Here is a 17,569-nt window from a genome sequence, read left to right on the forward strand (position 1 = left end):
CCTCCTCCTCCCCCTCCTGCTCCGATAGAGTCCTGCTCTTGTCGCCCAGGCTGCAGTGCAATGGCATGATCTCTGCTCACTGCAACCTCCTCCTCCTAGGTTCAAGCTATTCTCCTGCCTGAGCCTCCCAGGTTGCTGGAATTACAGGCACCTGCCACCACTCCCAGCTAATTTTTGTATTTTTAGTAGAGACGGGGTTTTGCCATGTTGGCCAGGCTGGTCACGAACTCCTGACCTCGTGATCTGCCTGCCTCAGCCTCCCAAAGTGCTGAGATTACAGGCGTGAGCCACCGCGCCCGGCCCCCCCTTGCTTTATTTTATGATTCCATTCAGTTATTAGTCTTGTTGGTTTTTAAAAAAAGTTTTATTGAGATATGATTCACATACTATACAGTTCACTCATTAAAAGTATACAATTCAGCTTTTAGTATATTCAGAGTTGTGCAACCATCACCACAATATTAGAACTTTTTTTTTTGACACAACATTTCGCTGTGTCACCAGGCTGGAGTGCAGGGGCGAAATCTTGGCTCACTGCATCCTCTGCCTCCTAGGTTCAAGTGATTCTCCTGCCTCAGCCTCCTGAGTAACCAGGACTCCAGACGCCTGCCACCACGCCCGGCTAATTTTTTGTGTTTTTAGTAGGGATGGGGTTTCACCATGTTGGCCAGGATGGTGTCAATCTCTTGACCTCGTGAGCCACTGCACCTGGCCTTATTAGAACATTTTAATCACCTCCCAAAACAATGCCATACTCATTAGTTATCACCCCTAACCTTCCCTCTCTGCGTCCTAGGAAACCGTTAATCTGCCTTCTGTCTCTATACATTTGCTCATTCTGAACCTTACATATAAGTGGCATCATATAATATATGGTCCTTTGTGACTGCTTTCTTTCACTTAGCTCAGTGGGTTTTTTTTTGTTTGTTTGTTTTGTTTTCTTCTTTTTTGAGGCAAGGTCTTGCTCTGTCGCTCAGACTGTAGTGCAGTGCTTGATCACGGCTCACTGCAACCTCTGCCATCCAGGCACAAGTGATCCTCCTGCCACAGTCTCCTGAGTAGCTGGGACTGCAGGCATGTGCCACCATGCCAGGCTAATTTTTTTTTTTTTTTTGGTAGAGATAGTCTCACTATGTTGCTCAGGCTGGTCTTGAACTCCTGGGCTCAAGTGATCCTCTCACCTCTGCCTCCCAAAGAGCTAGGATTATAGCATGAGCCACTGCACCCAGCAACTTGATGTTTTTAAGGTTCATCCATGTTATAGCACATACTATTACTTTATTCCTTTTTATTGCTGAATAATACGTAATTTTACAGTTAATACCACATTTTATCCATTCATCAGTTTACAGGCATTTGAGTTTTTTCTCCCTTATGGCTATTACAAATAATATGGCTACTGGCATTCGTGTACATGTTTTTAAAAAGTTATTGTGGTAAGATATGTGTAACATAAAATTTACCATTTTAACCATTTTTAAGTGTACAGTATTAAGTATATTCACATTGTTATGCAACCATCACCACTACCTGTTTGCATAACTTTTTCATTTTTGCCACCTGAAACTCTGTACCCGTTAAACAACAACTCCCAAGTCTGCCATCCCCCCAGCCTCTGGCAACCACCATTCTACTTTCTGTCTCTATGAATTTGACAAGTCTTGGAACCGTGTATAAGTGAAATAAATCATACAGTATTTGTCCTTTATGACTGGCTTATTTCACCGAGTACAGTGTCTTCAAGGTTTATTCACATTGTAGCATGTGTCAAAGTTCCTCCTCCACCAAAGGCTGGTACTTTTCCACTGAATCTATATTTACCACATGTTGTTTACTCATTCAACTGATGATGGACACTGAGGTGGAGTTTTGCTCTTGTTGTCCAGGCTGAAGTGCAGTGGCACGATCTCTGCTCATTTGCAACCTGCGCCTCCTGGGTTCAAGTAATTCTCCTGCCTCAGCCTCCCAAGTATCTGGGATTACAGGCATGGGCCACCACGCCTGGTTAATTTTGTATTTTTAATAGAGATGGGGGTTTTGCCATGTTGGTCAGGCTGGTCTTGAACTCTTGACCTCAGGTGATCCACCCGCCTCAGCCTTCGAAAGTGCTGAGCCATCATGCCTGGCCTGATGATGGACACTTCGGTTGCTTCCACTTTTTGGCTATTGTGAATAATGCTGTTACAAACATGGGTGTACAAATATCTATTTGAGTTCTCACTTTTACTTTTTTTGGGTTTATATCCAGAAGTGAAATTGCCTGGATCATATGGTAATTCTGTTTCTTATTTTTTGAAGAACTGCCATATGGGTTTCCACAGTGGCTGTACCATCTTATCTTCCCACCAGCAATGCCCAAGGGTTCTAATTTTCTACATCTTTACCAACAATTGTTATTTTCTGTCATCGTCATCTTTTTTTAAATAGCCATGGTGATGGTTGTGAGGTGGTATTATCTCATTGTGGTTTTGATTTGGATTTTTCTAATGGCTAGTGATATGATCATCTTTTCATGTGCTTATTCACTGTTTGCATATCTTCTTTGGAGAACTGTCTATTCAGTTCCTTCCCCATTTTTGTGTTGGACTTTTATTTTATTCTTTTTAGAGACAAAGTCTCACTGTATCACTCAGGCTGGAATGCAGTGACATAATCATGGCTCATTGCAATCTCATCCTTCTGGGCTCAAATGATCCTCCTGTCTCAGCCTCCTGAATAGCTAGGACTATAGGTGTATGCCACTGCCTGGCACATTTATTTATTTTTTGTAGAGATGGGGGTCTCACTATGTTGCCCAGGTAGGTCTTGAACTTTTTAGCCTCAAGGGATCCTCCTGTCTCAGCCTCCCAAAGTGCTGGGATTATAGGTGTGAGTCACCACACCCAGCTGGATTGTTTGTTGTTGTTGTTGACTTGTAAGAGTTCTTTATATATTCTGAATTTCAGTGTCCTGTCAGATGTGATTCCAAATATTCCTTTCTGTAGGTTGCCTTTTCACTGTATTAATTTAGTGTCCTTTCATATACAAAGTATGTTAAAAGATCTTAATTTTGATGAAGTCCAGTTTCACTCTTTTCGGTCACCTGTGCTACTGATGTCCTGGATTATCTGAGTGGGTTCTGGTAATCACACGAGTCCTTATCAGAGGGAATCAATTAGTCCAAGAAAGGGATGTGATGATGAAAGCAGAAATCTTGATGATGCGACCAAGAGCAAAGGAATGTAAGCAGCTTCTAGGGGCTAGAATAGACAAAGAACAGGTTCTTCTCTAGAGCCTCCTGAAGGAATGCAGGCTTTGATTGTAGCTTTGTAATCTACTCTATCCAGGCTGCTGCAAATGCCAAGCATGCCTGTAAGACCAGTTTTAGACTTAATGACCTGTAGAACTGTAATGACCTCTAGAACTGAGTAAGTTCTTTAGTGGTGATTTCTGAGATGGGTACAACTATCACTCAACAGCAATGTACACTGTACCCAATGTGTAGTCTTTTATCCCTCACGCCACCACCCTTATTCATATGCTTTTGCGTCCTCATAGCTTAGCTCCCACTTATGAATGGAGACTATATGACGTTTGGTTTTCCATTCCTGAGTTAATTCAGTTAGAATAATGGTCTCCAGTTCCATCCAGGTTGCTGCAATTGCCATTATTTTATTTCTTTTTATGGTTGAGTAATAGTCCATGGTATATATACACACCATATTTTCTTTACCCACTCGTTAATTGATGGACATTTGGGCTGGTTCCATATTTTTGCAGTTGTGAATTGTGCTGCTGTAAACATGCATGTGCAAGTATCTTTTTCGTATAATGACTTCTTTTCCTCTGGGTAGATACACAGGAGTGGGATTGCTGGATCTACTTTCAGTTCTTTAAGGAATCTCCATACTAGTTTACATTCTCACAAACATTGTAAAAGTGTTCCCTTTTCACCATATCCGTGCCAACATCTATTTTTTGATTTTTTTTTATTGTGGCCATTCTTGCAGGAGTAAGGTAGTACTGCATTGTGGTTTTGATTTGCATTTCCCTGATAATTAGTGATGTTGAACGTTTTTTCATATGTTTGTTGGCCATTTGTGTATCTTCGTTTGAGAACTGTCTATTCATGTCCTGAGTCTGTTTTTTGATGGGATTGTTCTTCTTTTGCAGATTTGAATTCCTTGTAGATTCTGGATGTTAGTCCTTTGTCAGATGTATAGATGGTGAAGATTTTCTTCCACTCTGTGGGTTGTTTACTCTGCTGATTGTGTCTTTTGCTGTGCAGAAGCTTTTTATTTTAATTAAGTCCCATCTCTTTATGTTTGTTTTTGAGGCATGAGACTGTTGATAGAATCTACATCTTGCTTTGCTCAGATTGGCTTAAACCCTACATAGATTCTAATCCATCACCAAGTGTTGACATCTTCCATGGAAATTTGAGAAGGGTTAGTGATATAAGCCAGTGGTACCTGTTGCTTCTACTGGTATTGAGGCAGGAATTACTATTCATCATTACCTTCTTTTACTACCTATTCTAGATTTCCTTTATGCTGGGCCAGCATTTAAGCTGGTTTAAGTTGCTTGTGTCCTTTAGGCTTCCATCCTTGTGGGACTTGAGCCTTTAGTTGCCTTGCCTGTTTTGAGCCATGGTTGCTGTAATTTCCTGTTTACCCTATTACCAAGCGTGGAAATACCCTGCATTCCAGACAGATTGCTCCCTAATCCCATTGTGTACAACAGGTCCTAATAATCAGGGTCTCTTATCACTGCTAGTATATTTATTCCTTTCTTTGCCTACTTGTTCATCAGTATGAGAAGCCCATAGTGACCAAGTGGTGGTTGTGGCTTTAGGCTCTGTGAACCGCTACTGTGGAAGCATTACCCTCAGGATCTCTAGTACAGCAGAGATTTTAAATTGTGGGGATAGGAAATCTACATGCTGTAAGTGCGTTACTGGGAGTGATGGTGAAGAGTCAATCTAACTTTTCTACACCTTGGTTTTAAGCCCGTGCATCTTAGGTAGTAGGGATATAATAGCCTAGCCATTGGTTCAGTGCATATGCTGCATCCCAAATGACCAGCAGAATGACTTCTTAATCGAGCTTTTAATTTAATGCACCACTTTATGATTTTGTTAGCCTCACAGTTTCTAGGTGATGTGGTATGTGGTGTAGGACCAGTGGATGCCATGGTCATGTGCTTAATGTTGTATCTTCTTGCCCATTAAACGAGTCCTTTGGTTTGAGGTGATGTTAAAGTGAATCCCAGATTGGCAAAGCAAACATTTTGAAGCCGCTGAGGTACTGTAAATGTCCAGAGATACTCAGGGTTGGAAAGGCAAACTCATTTCTATAGTAAGTGTATATCCTACTTCCCCTGGAATGCAAAGATTCCAGTTCCATCCTGCTACCTGCTCAGTTCTGTTCTGGTAAGTTGTTTCCTGCGTTTTGCTGTATTCCTAATTTTGCTAGATTTTCTTCTCTTATTAGTACTTTTAATTATATTTTTCAGAAATAAGCTGATGTTTTTGTTTTGTTTTTTTGAGATGGAGTTTTACTCTTGTTGCCCAGGCTGGAGTGCAGTGGTGCTACTATCTCGGCTCACCACAGCCTCCACCTCCCGGGTTCAGGCAATTCTCCTGCCTCAGCCTCCCAAGTAGCTGAGGTTACAGGCATATGCCACCACGCCCAGCTAATTTTGTATTTTTAGTAGAGACGGGGTTTCTCCATCTTGGTCAGGCTGGTCTTGAACTACTGACCTCAGGTGATCTGCCCGCTTCGGCCTCCCAAAGTGCCAGGATTATAGGCATGAGCTGCTGCGCCCGGCAAGCTGATTTTTTTGATAATGGGGATGTGCTGAACAGTTTTCACTTTAACATAGTCAACTATATGATTCCATTTGTATGGAATTCAAGAAAAGGCAAACTGATGACAGCCTATCAGTGCTTGCCAGTCTGGAGAGAAATGACTGTAAAGGGGCATAATATAACTTTTTTGGGTGATGCAAGTGTTTTAGATCTTGATTGTAGTGTGGGTTACACGACTGTATACATTTGTCAAAACTCATTAAACTGTACACTTAAAATTAGTTTTGTAGGTGAATTATATCTCAAAGCTGATTTTGAAGAAATAAGAGGAAATTAATGTACTTATCCTTTTCCATAATATCTTTTCCTTTGTAGTTTATGCTTTTTGATTCTTAAGTTTGAGAAACTCTTCTCTACTCTGGTTTTTTTTTTTCCTAATTTTCCAATTCATTAATTACTGCTATTTATTTCCCTTCTTGTCTCAAAATAAGATATGGTAAGACATACAGAGACCAAAAAGACTGTCATGGAAGAAGAGTTTTGTACTCACTGTTACCTAGAAACAGGAGACAGGCATGTTATCAAAGGCCCCATGGGAAAGCACCAAGGTTGGTCAGGAAGCAGGAGTAGAAAAGCGTAGGCCAGAGTTTATATTGTGGTTTCTGTGGAAAAGAATGGGTGATTGGGCGCGGTGGCTCATGCCTGTAATCCCAGCACTTTGGGAGGCCGAGGTGGGTGGATCACGAGGGCTAGATATCGAGACCATTCTGGCCAACATGCTGAAACCCCATCTCTACTAAAAATACAAAAATTAACTGGGTGTGATGGGGTGTGCCTGTAGTTTCAGCTACTGGGGAGGCTGAGGCAGGAGAATCGCTTGAACTCAGGAGAAGTGGAGGTTGCATTGAGCGGGATTGTGCCATTGCCCTCCAGCCTGGCGACAGAGCGAGACTCCGTCTCAAAAAAAAAAAAAAAAAAAGAGCAAGACAGGGTAGACAAACTTAAGTAAATTTGGATCATTTGAAAATTTTGGTGGGTTCTGGGTTATAGATATAGTCCCTGGTTGGCCGGTACCTGGCCCTGGGGTATATTAGGGCAGAAGGAATACTAGCCTGGTGTGTGAAAGTTATTTAAAGAAGACGGTTGTGGTATAGACTCTAGATTGCTTAGTTGCATATCAGAGATGTGTTCAGAGGCAAGTTGCTTGCTATCTCTAGGAATTAACCCTGGGAGGTACAGTCGCTCCCGGGTTTGTAGGACCCAAGATGTCAAAACATCATAAAATGTAGAGAAAATTTAAGAAGATTAACATACTTATGTTTTCTTTAGGTTTACTCTTTTTTTTTTCCTAGTTTCTTGATTGAGTATATTAGTTAAGCATATTCAGTCTTATTGTTTTGTTTCAAGAGCATTAAGACTGTAATTTTAGCTGAGCTGCACATTTTGATGGCATGGTATATTTATTGTCATTCAGTTCTGATTTTTATAGTTTATCATTTTAAATTTAGAAGTTCATTTCTAAGTTAACAAATATTTGAAAATGTTGATTTCAACATTATATCATGGTTAGATATAATGTCTTAGATAAAAGTTCCTTGAACATTTTTTTGTTTTTCATTGTGACTTTATTTTGAAAATGTTTCACATGTACTTGAAAATAATTATATTTTTATTTTTTTGTTTGGTGGAGGGTTCTTTATATAACTTAGATCAAATTTTCTAACTTTGTGGATCAAATATTATATCTACTTACTGGTGTTCAGACATTCTGATCTATCTGTTTCTAATGTAAGTAAATTAGAGGCTCATGCAGTGATTGAAGATTAATTTTTTTCTTGGAACTTTCTTTTTGCCTTATTTTGATAGCTGTGTATAAGGCTTTGGTATGTTTTTAGTTTATTTTATTATTTTATATATATATATCTATATCTCATGTCTCCATACCTTCTAATATTGCAATAAAATTGTTTTGTCTGATGTTAAAATTGCTATAACACCTTTTTTTAAAAATGGCCATACCACTTTTTTTAAAAAAAGGTTTGCCAGAATTTAGTTTTTTTCGTCTTTTCTTTGTTAATGTTTTAGTTCACTTTTATAAACAGCTTTAGTTGAATTTGTGTGTTGTTTTTATTTTCTATTACTTTATTTTATTTTATTTTATTTATTTTTTGAGACCGAGTCCCACTCTGTTGCCCAGGCTGGAGTACAGTGGCGCAGTCTCGACTCACTGCAACCTCTGCCTCCTGGGTTCAGGTGATTCTTGTGCCGCAGCCTCCCGAGTAGCTGGGATTACAGGCGCACACTCTCACACACCCCGTTAATTTTTGCATTTTTAGTAGAGATGGGGTTTTGCCATGTTGACCAGGCTGGTCTCTTAACTCCTGACCTCAGGTGATCCTCCCACCTTGGCCTCCCAAAGTGCTGGGATTACAGGCATGAGCCACTGTGCCCAGCCTGTATGTTATTTTTGTTATTTTCTGTTACAAATGAGTTAAATTCATTCACATCTATTTTGATTATGATATATCTAGATTTTTGTCATGTTGCTTTGTTTGCCATCCTTTTTCTTTGCTTCTCTTCTCCTTTCCTGTTTTTTGTTTTTTATTGATACATAATATTTTACATATTTATGAGGCACATGTGACATTTTGTTGCCTAGGATGTGTAGTGATCAAGTCAGGGTATTTGGGATATCTATCACCTTGAGTATTTATAATTTCTATGTTTTGGCAACATTTAAAGTCCTCTTTTCTATCTACTTTGAAATACACAGTTTTGCTAACTGTAGTCACCCTACTCTGCTATAGAATATTAGAATTTTTATACTTTAACAATATGTTTGTGTACGTTGACCAACCTCTCTTCATTACCTACCACCCATGCACCCTTCTCAGACTTTGGTGTCTGTCATTCTACTGTCTACCTCTATGAGATCAATCTTTTAAACCCACTGAATGAGTGAGAACATACTTGTCTTTCTAGTCCTGACTTATTTCACTTAACATAATGACCTCCAGGTCCATCCATGTTGCTGCAGATGACATGATTTCATTCTTTTTTAATGACCAAATAGTATTCCATTGTGTATATATGCTGCCTATATCCATTAATCTGTTTTGTTTGTTTGTTTGTTTGTTTGTTTTTAAAGACAGGGTCTCACTCTGTCGCCCAGGCTGGAGTGCAGTGGTGCAATCATGGCTCACTGCAGTGGGTAGCTGGGACCACAAGCATACCCACCACACCTGGCTAATTAAAAAAAACATTTTTTTGTAGAAATGGGGGTTTCACTATGTTGCCCAAACTGGTCTCAAATTCCTGGGTTCAAGCAGTCCTCCTGCCTTGGCCTCCCAGAGTGCTAGGATTATAGACCTAGCACTGTACCTGGCCGTGTGTATCTGTTGATGAACACTTAGCTTAATTGCATATATTTGCTATTGTGAATAGTGCTATAATAAACATGCAAGTGCACGTATCCCTTTGATACACTGATTTCTTTTCCTTTGGATAACTACCCAGTAGTGGGATTGCTGGATCGTGTGGTAGTTCTGTTTTTAGTTTTTTGAGAAATTTTCATACTGTTTTCCAGAAAGTATGTACTAATTTACATTCTTACTAACACTGTGTAAGAGTTCCCTTTTTTCTATCCTTACGAGTGTCTTTTTTGTCTTTTATTTTCTTTTTATTTATTATTTCGAGACGGAATCTCACTGTTGCCCAGGCTGGAGTGCAGTGGTACGATCTCAGCTCACTGCAGCCTCTGCCTCCCAGGTTCAAGTGATTCTCCTGTCTCAGCCTCCCAAGTAGCTGGGACTACAGGTGTGTGCCACCATGCCTGGCTAATTTTTTGTATTTTTAGTAGAGATGGGATTTTGCCATGTGTTGGCCAGGCTGGTCTCAAACTGCTGACCTCAAGTGATCTGCCTGCCTTGGCCTCCCAGAGTGCTGAGATTACAGACGTGAGCCACCACACCTGGCCTTTTTTGTTATTTAAATAATAGCCACTTTAACTTGGGTGAAATGATATTTCATGTGGTTTTCATTTGCATTTCCCTAATGATTAGTGATGTTGAGCATTTTTTCATATACTTGTTTGCCATTTGTATGCCGTTTTTTGAAAAATATCTATTCATGTCCTTAGCCTACTTTTAAATGGGATTATTGGTGGGGATTTTGTTTTTGTTGTTAGAGTTCCTTGTATATTCTAGATATTAGTCACTTGTTGAATAGTTTGCACATATTTTCTCCCATTCAGCAGATTGTCTCTTCACCCTTTGTTTTAGACAAATGCTCACTGTAATCACAATTCTAAATTAATTATTTTCACATTAACACAGATGTTCCCATAAACTGAGAAGAATTAAGTATTATACATTTTTAAATGGTTAATATGATTTGAAAATTTTTTATAAAAATTGATCAGAAGCTAGTTGAAATTCCCACCGTAAATATAAAATACTGGTTACAATTGTTTTTCACAGTAAACTGAGATCTAAGCTTCCTAAGAAGCTGTATTATCTAATATCATAATAGGGATGGCTAAATACTTGACAACTACTTTCTGAAGAACTGGCTTAACAAAAAGTTAATATTTGAAGAAACAGCTTTTGCCTTGTTTATAAGAAAAAGGCTAACATTTTGGCAGAGCTCTCATTTTATAGTGTGGACAATCAGAAGCAGGTGGATGTTGGTGGGGCGCAGTGGCTCATGCCTGTAATCCCAGCATTTTGGGAGGCCAAGGCGGGCAGATCACTTGAGGCCAGGAGTTCAAGACCAGCCTGGCCAACATGGTGAAACCCTGTCTCTACTAAAAATACAAAAATTAGCTGGGTGTGGTGGTGGTTGCCTGTAATCCCACCTATTCGGGAGGCTGAGGCATGAGAATCACTTGAACGTGGGAGGTGGAGGTTCCAGTGAGCCGAGATTGCGCCAGCCTGGGTGATAGAGCAAGACTCCCTCTCAAAAAAAAAAAAAAAAGAAAAAAAAAAGAAAAAAGGTGGCTGCAGTGGTATCAAGAAAAAAGCATTTCAAAACATTTCCACTTTTATTAAAGGTTTTGACAATGAAAGTATCATTAAATGTCTTTAAATTCTATTTGCTATAGAATAACCATCTAAATAGGAGACACATGCCATAATACACCAACCATTTTAGTATGTAAAATACTTCTGAACTCTTACTATAAAAAGATTTGGCTAAAATACAAAGCATCTTTGCAGTAAAACTGATAATGTAGCTTAAGTAGCTTATGAGATTTCAGAAATGTCTTATGAAAGAAATGAGAATGTTTCCCTGTGTGAGATAAAACTGAACGGTTAACGTTAAGGTGCTATAAACTAGACAAAGCTAGAAAGGCACATCATGTAACCAGAAAAGAACGGCATGTGATGTGGACTTCCTCCATGTCAAACTGACAGGAAAATAGAATATGCTCTCCAGAAGGAAAGGCATGAGAAGATAATTCTTACAAACAAAGCTCTCATTGAGATATTGAAGAGCTTTACAGAGAACATAATCATAAAATGGCTAGAGATCATTTATAGGACATGGTAATGGAATCCTTTATATTACAATACCTGCCTCAGATATAAACACAAATCAAATACAAACACCCTTGTGAAGCTGTGCTGCTTTCAGCCAAACATTTCGCAGGTACCACAGTCAGCGTCTAGTAGCATTTGGATGCAAAGGTTTAACTTGTGCTGATCTGGACAAGCCACTGCAGAGACTCTGATTTGGAGACTTCATGGACACTCCTGCCAGTGGGCTGCTGCTATTGCTGCTATTTCCAGATGCTGGTGGAACCATTTAGGTCTCTTGCTTTCAGCTGAAGGACTGCATATTTGTAATGGTTTCCTAGTAGCATCTGAAGAAAGATAAATCTCTTGGCGAGGACTGAAATTCTGATTTGACAGCAGCCGGAGCAGTCTACCAAAGTCACTAAAGGATTACATTTGGATTTAGATTTCTTCTCTTTCTTTTCTACTGGGGATTTACCTTCACTACTACTACTACTACTTTTTTCTTTGGTTAATTTCTTTAACTTTACTTTTTCTCATAGAGAAGTCTGCGTCATTATCCACACTCTCACCAAAATCAGAATCAACCTCAGAATCTTCACCAGTTGCCAAGTCTGGTTCAGTGTCATTAGCATTATCGCCATCACTGCCTTCCAGAAGAATTTTCCTCTGTTGTACCGCAGCTTTAGATGCTGCTTTTCTTTTCCCTTGAATGCCACCATCGTCTTTCTCGGTAATCTTATCCAAATCTAAATAATCACTGGCTACACTGCAATTAGAGATATGAGGAGACTTATTCTCTGTTTCTGTTCTACTATTGCCATGTTTTTCAACTCTTTTATCTTGAGACTTCTGCACATTAGTGGTGACTGTTGGAAGTTCCTTCACTGATAAAGCTAGTGCAAACTTCTAAGTCTCTCTGGTAGAGCTTGTCATCTAAAGCCATTCTTTTTGTTAGGGGTTTTCTCTTCTAGTGGGAGTTCTTTCTGGAGATCATTCAAATTAGGTTTTGGTTTATCTTGTTTTAACTCCTTTGATGTTCTGGATTTCTTGTTTAAAGGTACAGTTGCAAAAACAAAATCATCACTGTCAGAGTTGTCAAACTGTGAGTAATTGATTGGTTTCTTACATCTCACAGGCTGCAGCATGGTCCCTTTCAAGGCTTGATATTTATACTTCCCAAGTTCTTGTTGGCTGTAGTGGTTGTTTCAGTTCCCACCCAAAACCAGACATTGGTGCTCTCCCTTCACTCTCGATTGTTTCCTTTGTTGTGCAGAAGCTTTTTGTTTGTGTATTTAATATAATCAGTTGGCTTTAAATATGTGGATTTATTTCTGAATTTTCTGTTTTATTCTATTAGTCTGCATGTCTGTTTTATACCAGTACCATGCTGTTTTGGTTACTGTAACTTTGTAATGTGTTTTGAAGTCAGGTAGTTTTATTCTTTTTGCTCAAGATTGTTTTGGTTGTTTGGGCTTCTTTTTGGTTTCATATGAATTTTAAGATTGCTTTTTCTATTTCTGTGAAAAAAGACATTGGTATTTTGATAGTGATTGCATTGAAAATGTAGATTGCTTATAGCAGTATGGTCATTTTAATGATGTTAATTCTTATCCTTGAGCATGGGATGTCTTTCCATTTGTTTGTGCCCTCTTTATTTTATCCAGTGTTTTGTAGTTTTTATAGCTATTGTAAAGAGGGAATGCCTTCTTGATTTCTTTCTCAGCTAGTTTGGTTTATTGGTGGATAGAAACAGGTTTTGTATGTTGATTTTTTTTTTTTTTTTTAACATTCCCTACTTCACAGGTGGATGCGTATTGATTTATGTGTGTTGATTTTGTATCCTGCAACTTTACTGAATTTATTTAGCAGAACTAAGAGTTTTTTGGTGGAGTCTAGGTTTTTCTAGATACAAGATCATATCAGCAGCAAAGTGGGACAGTTTGACTTCCTCTTTTCTAATTTGGATGCCTTTTCTTTTTTTTCCTCTTGCCTGATTGGTCTGGCTAGGACTTGCAGTACTGTGTTGAATAGGAGTGGTTAAAGTGGGCATCCAAGTCTTGTTCCAGTTCTTAGAGGAAAGGGTTTCAACTTTTCCCCATTCAGTATGATGTTAGCTGTGGGTTTGTCATATATGACCTTTGTTATGTTGAAGTATGTTTCTTTTATGCCTAGTTTGTTAAGAGTTTTTATCATGAAGAGACACTGAATTTTATCATGTGCTTTTTCTGTGTCTGTTGAGCTGAACATATGGTTTTGTCCTGTATTCTGTTGATGTTATGAATCATATTTGTTGATTTGTGTAACCATCCTTGCCTCTTTGGGATAAATCTCACTTCATTGTGGTGGTGTGTTTATTTTTTTAATTTTTTTTTATTTTTTAATGTTGTTGGATTCACTTTGCCAGTATTTTGAGAATTTTTATGTCTATGTTCATTAGGGATATTGGCCTGTAGTTTTCTGTATTTCTTTTTTTTATGTTTTATATTTTTTATTGCATCCTTGTCTTGTTTTGTGTTAAGGTAATGTTGGCCTTGTAGAATGAGTTGGGGAGAATTGGTGTTAGTTCTTCTATGAGTGTTTGGTAGAATTTGGCAGTGAAGCCATCCAGTCCCAGACTTCTCTTTGTTGGGAGACTTATTACTGATTAAATATCTTTACTTATTATCGATCTGTTGAAGTTTTGTATTTCTTCCTGATTCAGTCTTGGTAGATTGTGTATGTCTATGTCTAGGAATGTATCAGTTTCCTCTCAGTTTTCCAGTATGTTAGTGTATCGTTGTTTGTAATAGTTTTTAATGATCTTTTGTATTTCTGTGGTATCAGTTGTAATGTCTCCGTTTTCATTTCTGATTTTATTTGGGTCCTCTCTTTTTATGTTGGTTAGTCTAGCAAGTGGTTTATTGATTTACCTTTTCAAAAAATCAGCTTTTTGTTGCTCCTTTGTGCTTTTTAAAAAAGTCATTTCATTTAGTTCTGCTCTGATCTTTATTATTTCTTTCCTTCTACTAATTTGGGATTTGGTTTGTTCTAGTTCCTTAAGGTGCATTGCTACATTGTTTCTTTAAAATCTTACTGCTTTTTTGATGTAGGCATTTGTTGCTATAAATTTCCCTCTTAGCACTGTTTTTGCTGTATCTCATAGATTTTTGGTATGTCGTATTAGATTTTCATTTGTTTCAATAATTTTTTGATTTCTTCCTTAATGTCTTCCTTGACCTAGTGGTCATTCAGAAGCATGTTGTTTAACTTCTATATATTATATAGTTTACAAAGTTCCTCTTACTCTTTTTTTATTTTTTTTTCCTGAAACAGAGTTTTGTTTAGTCACCCAGGCTGGAGTGCAGTGACACTATCTCAGCGCACTGCAACCTCCGCCTCCTGTGTTCAAGCAATTCTTGTGCGTCAGCCTCCTAAGTAGCTGGGACTACAGGTGCACGCCACCATGCCTGGCTGATTTTTGTATTTTAGTAAAAATGGGGTTTCACCATGCTGCCCAGGCTGATCTTGAGCTCCTGAGCTCAGGCAATCCACCCACCTCGGCCTCCTAGAGTGCTAGGATTACAGGCATGAGCTCCCCCACTCGGCCTATTATTCTTGATTTCTAGTTTTATTCCATTCTTATCTGAGGAGATAATGGATACAATTTCAAGTTTTAAAAATTTGTTTACATGTTTTGTGTCCTAACATGATCTGTCCTGGAGAAGTTCCATATGCTGATGAAAAGAATGTGTATTCTGTAGATGTTAGATGAAATGTTCTGTAAATGTCTGTTAGGTCTGTTTGTTCTAATATGCAGTTTAAATCCAGTGTGGCTTTCTTAATTTTTTATCTACATGATCCATTTAATGCTCACAGTGGGGTCCTGATGTCCCTAACTATTATCATAGTGGAATCTATCTCTTCTTGCAGATCTAATAATACTTGCTTTATATATCTGGGTGCTCCAGTGTTGGGTGCCTTATATGTTTGGAATTGTTATATCCTCCTCCTGAATTTTTCCCTATACTGTTATATAATGACCTTCTTTGTCTCTTTTTACAGTTTTTGACTTAGTTTGTTTTGTTCGATACTTGCGTATAGCTACTTCTAGTCACTTTTGGTTTCTGTTTGCATGGAATATCTTTTTCCATCCCTTAATTTCAGCCTATATGTCTTTACAGGTGAGATGAGTTTCTTGTAGGTAGTATATAGTTGGGTCATGCTTTAAAAACATTTTAAAAAATCTATTCAATCAGTATCTATCTATCTATATTATTTATTTGAGATGGAGTTTTGCTCTTGTTGCCAGACTGGAGTACAATGGTGCAGTCTTGGCTCATTGCAACCTCTGTCTCCTGGGTTCAAGCGATTCTCCTGCCTCAGCCTCCTGAGTAGCTGGGATTACAGGCACCCACCCCTACGCCTGGCTAATTTTTGTATTTTTAGTGGAGATGGGGTTTCACCATGTTGACCAGCCTGGTCTTGAACCCCTGACCTTAGGTGATCCACCTGCCTTGGCCTCCCAAAGTGCTGGGATTATAGGTGTGAGCCATACCGCGCCCAGCCAAATTAGTCTATATCTTTTAAGTGGAAAGTTTGATCAGTTTACATTCAGAGTTATTGATATGTGAAGGCTTATTTCTGTCATTTTATTAATTGATTTATGGCTGTTTTGTATATCATCTGTTCCCTCTTTGTCTCTCATTAATTATTATTTTGGTTTCGTGGTTTTCTGTAGTTGTAAGTCTCTTCCTTGTTTCTGTTTGCTCTATCAGTGGTTTTTATATTTTTTGTGTTTTCATGATGGTAGATAGTGTTCTTTTGCTTCTGGATGTAGGACTTTCTTAAGCATTTCTTTTGGGGCCAGTCTAGTGGTGGTATATTCCCTCAGCTTTTGCTTGTTTGTGAAATACTTTATTTCTTACTCATTTAGGAAGGATAACTTTGCTGGGTATAGTATCCTTGACTGACAGTTTCTTTTATTCAGCCCTTTAAAAAAAACTATTTATTTTTTTAGATGGAGTCTTGCTCTGCCACCCAGACTGGAGTGCAGTGGTGCAATCTCAGCTCACTGCAGCCTCTGCCTCCAGGGTTCAAGTGATTCTCCTGCTTTGGCTTCCTGAATAGCTGGGATTACAGGCATGTATCACTGTACCCAGCTACTTTTTGTATTTTTAGTAGAGATAGGGTTTCACCATGTTGGCCAGGCTGGTCTCGAACTCCTGGCCTCAAATGATCCACTTGCCTCAGTCTCCCAAAGTGCTGGGATTACAGTCTTGAGCCACCGTACCTGGCCTTCTTTCAGCATTTTGAATATATCATTTCATTCTCTACTGACCTATAAGGTTTCTGCTGAGAATTCCACTGTTAGTTTGATGGGCGTTCCTTTATGAGCAACTAGGTGCTTTTCTTGCCATTTTTAGAATTCTATGTATTTGATTTTTTGACAGTTTGAATATAATGTGCTGTGGAGAAGACCTTTTTGATTTGTATTTACTTATAGATCCCTGAACTTGGTGTATCTGATGTGTAAATCTCTTGCTAGACTTGGAAATATTTTACCTATTATTTTATTAAACAGGTTTTCTAAGATTTTTGTTTTTTATTCTCCTAAGACACTGAAAATTTGAATATTTGGTTACTTAATGGTGTTCCATATGTCACATAGGCTTTTCTCATTCTTTTTTTTTAAAATTATTACTTTTTGTCTCACTGGCTTATTTCCAAGGGCCTTCCTTAATGTTCTGAGAATCTTTTGTGTGCTTAATCTAGTCTGTTGTTGACACGTTCAAATGTATTTTGTATTTCATTCAGTGAAATCTTCAGTCCCAGAATTCCTGTTTGGTTTTTACTTTTTTTTTTTTTTTTTTTGAGATGGAGTGTCGCTCTGTTTCCCAGGCTGGAGTGCAGTGGCGTGATCTCGGCTCACTGCAACCTCCACCTCCCAGGTTCAAGCGAGTCTCCTCCCTCAGCCTCCTGAGAAGCTGGGACTACAGGTGCACACCACCACGCCCAGCTAATTTTTGTATTTTTAGTAGAGATGGGGTTTTACCATATTGGTTAAGCTGGTCTTGAACTCCCGACCTCATGATCTGCCCACCTCAGCCTCCCAAAGTGCTGGGATTACAGGCGTGAGCCACCTCACCCAGCCGATTGCTTCCAATTTCTTTAGATTGATTGTTTTCCCGTAAAGGTAAACTTCAATATATATATTAGGAGAATCTATGCATCTTCTATAGGGTTTTGAATTCTTGTATTTGGTTTTTATCTTAAAGAAAATGGA

At 38.6% G+C, this 17,569-nt stretch overlaps 1 protein-coding gene and 1 pseudogene across 2 annotated transcripts in view; one reads left to right on the forward strand and one right to left on the reverse strand.

Annotated features, from left to right (window-relative positions):
• Positions 1-17,569, forward strand: part of NCK1 (NCK adaptor protein 1) — a 108,099-nt gene that overhangs the window by 44,005 nt on the left and 46,525 nt on the right. The window lies entirely within an intron of this gene.
• LOC105539879 lies at positions 11,447-12,470 on the reverse strand (annotated as a pseudogene).

The sequence above is a fragment of the Mandrillus leucophaeus genome, unplaced genomic scaffold (genome assembly GCF_000951045.1).
Source record: "Mandrillus leucophaeus isolate KB7577 unplaced genomic scaffold, Mleu.le_1.0 Scaffold1040, whole genome shotgun sequence".
NCBI lineage: Eukaryota > Metazoa > Chordata > Mammalia > Primates > Cercopithecidae > Mandrillus > Mandrillus leucophaeus.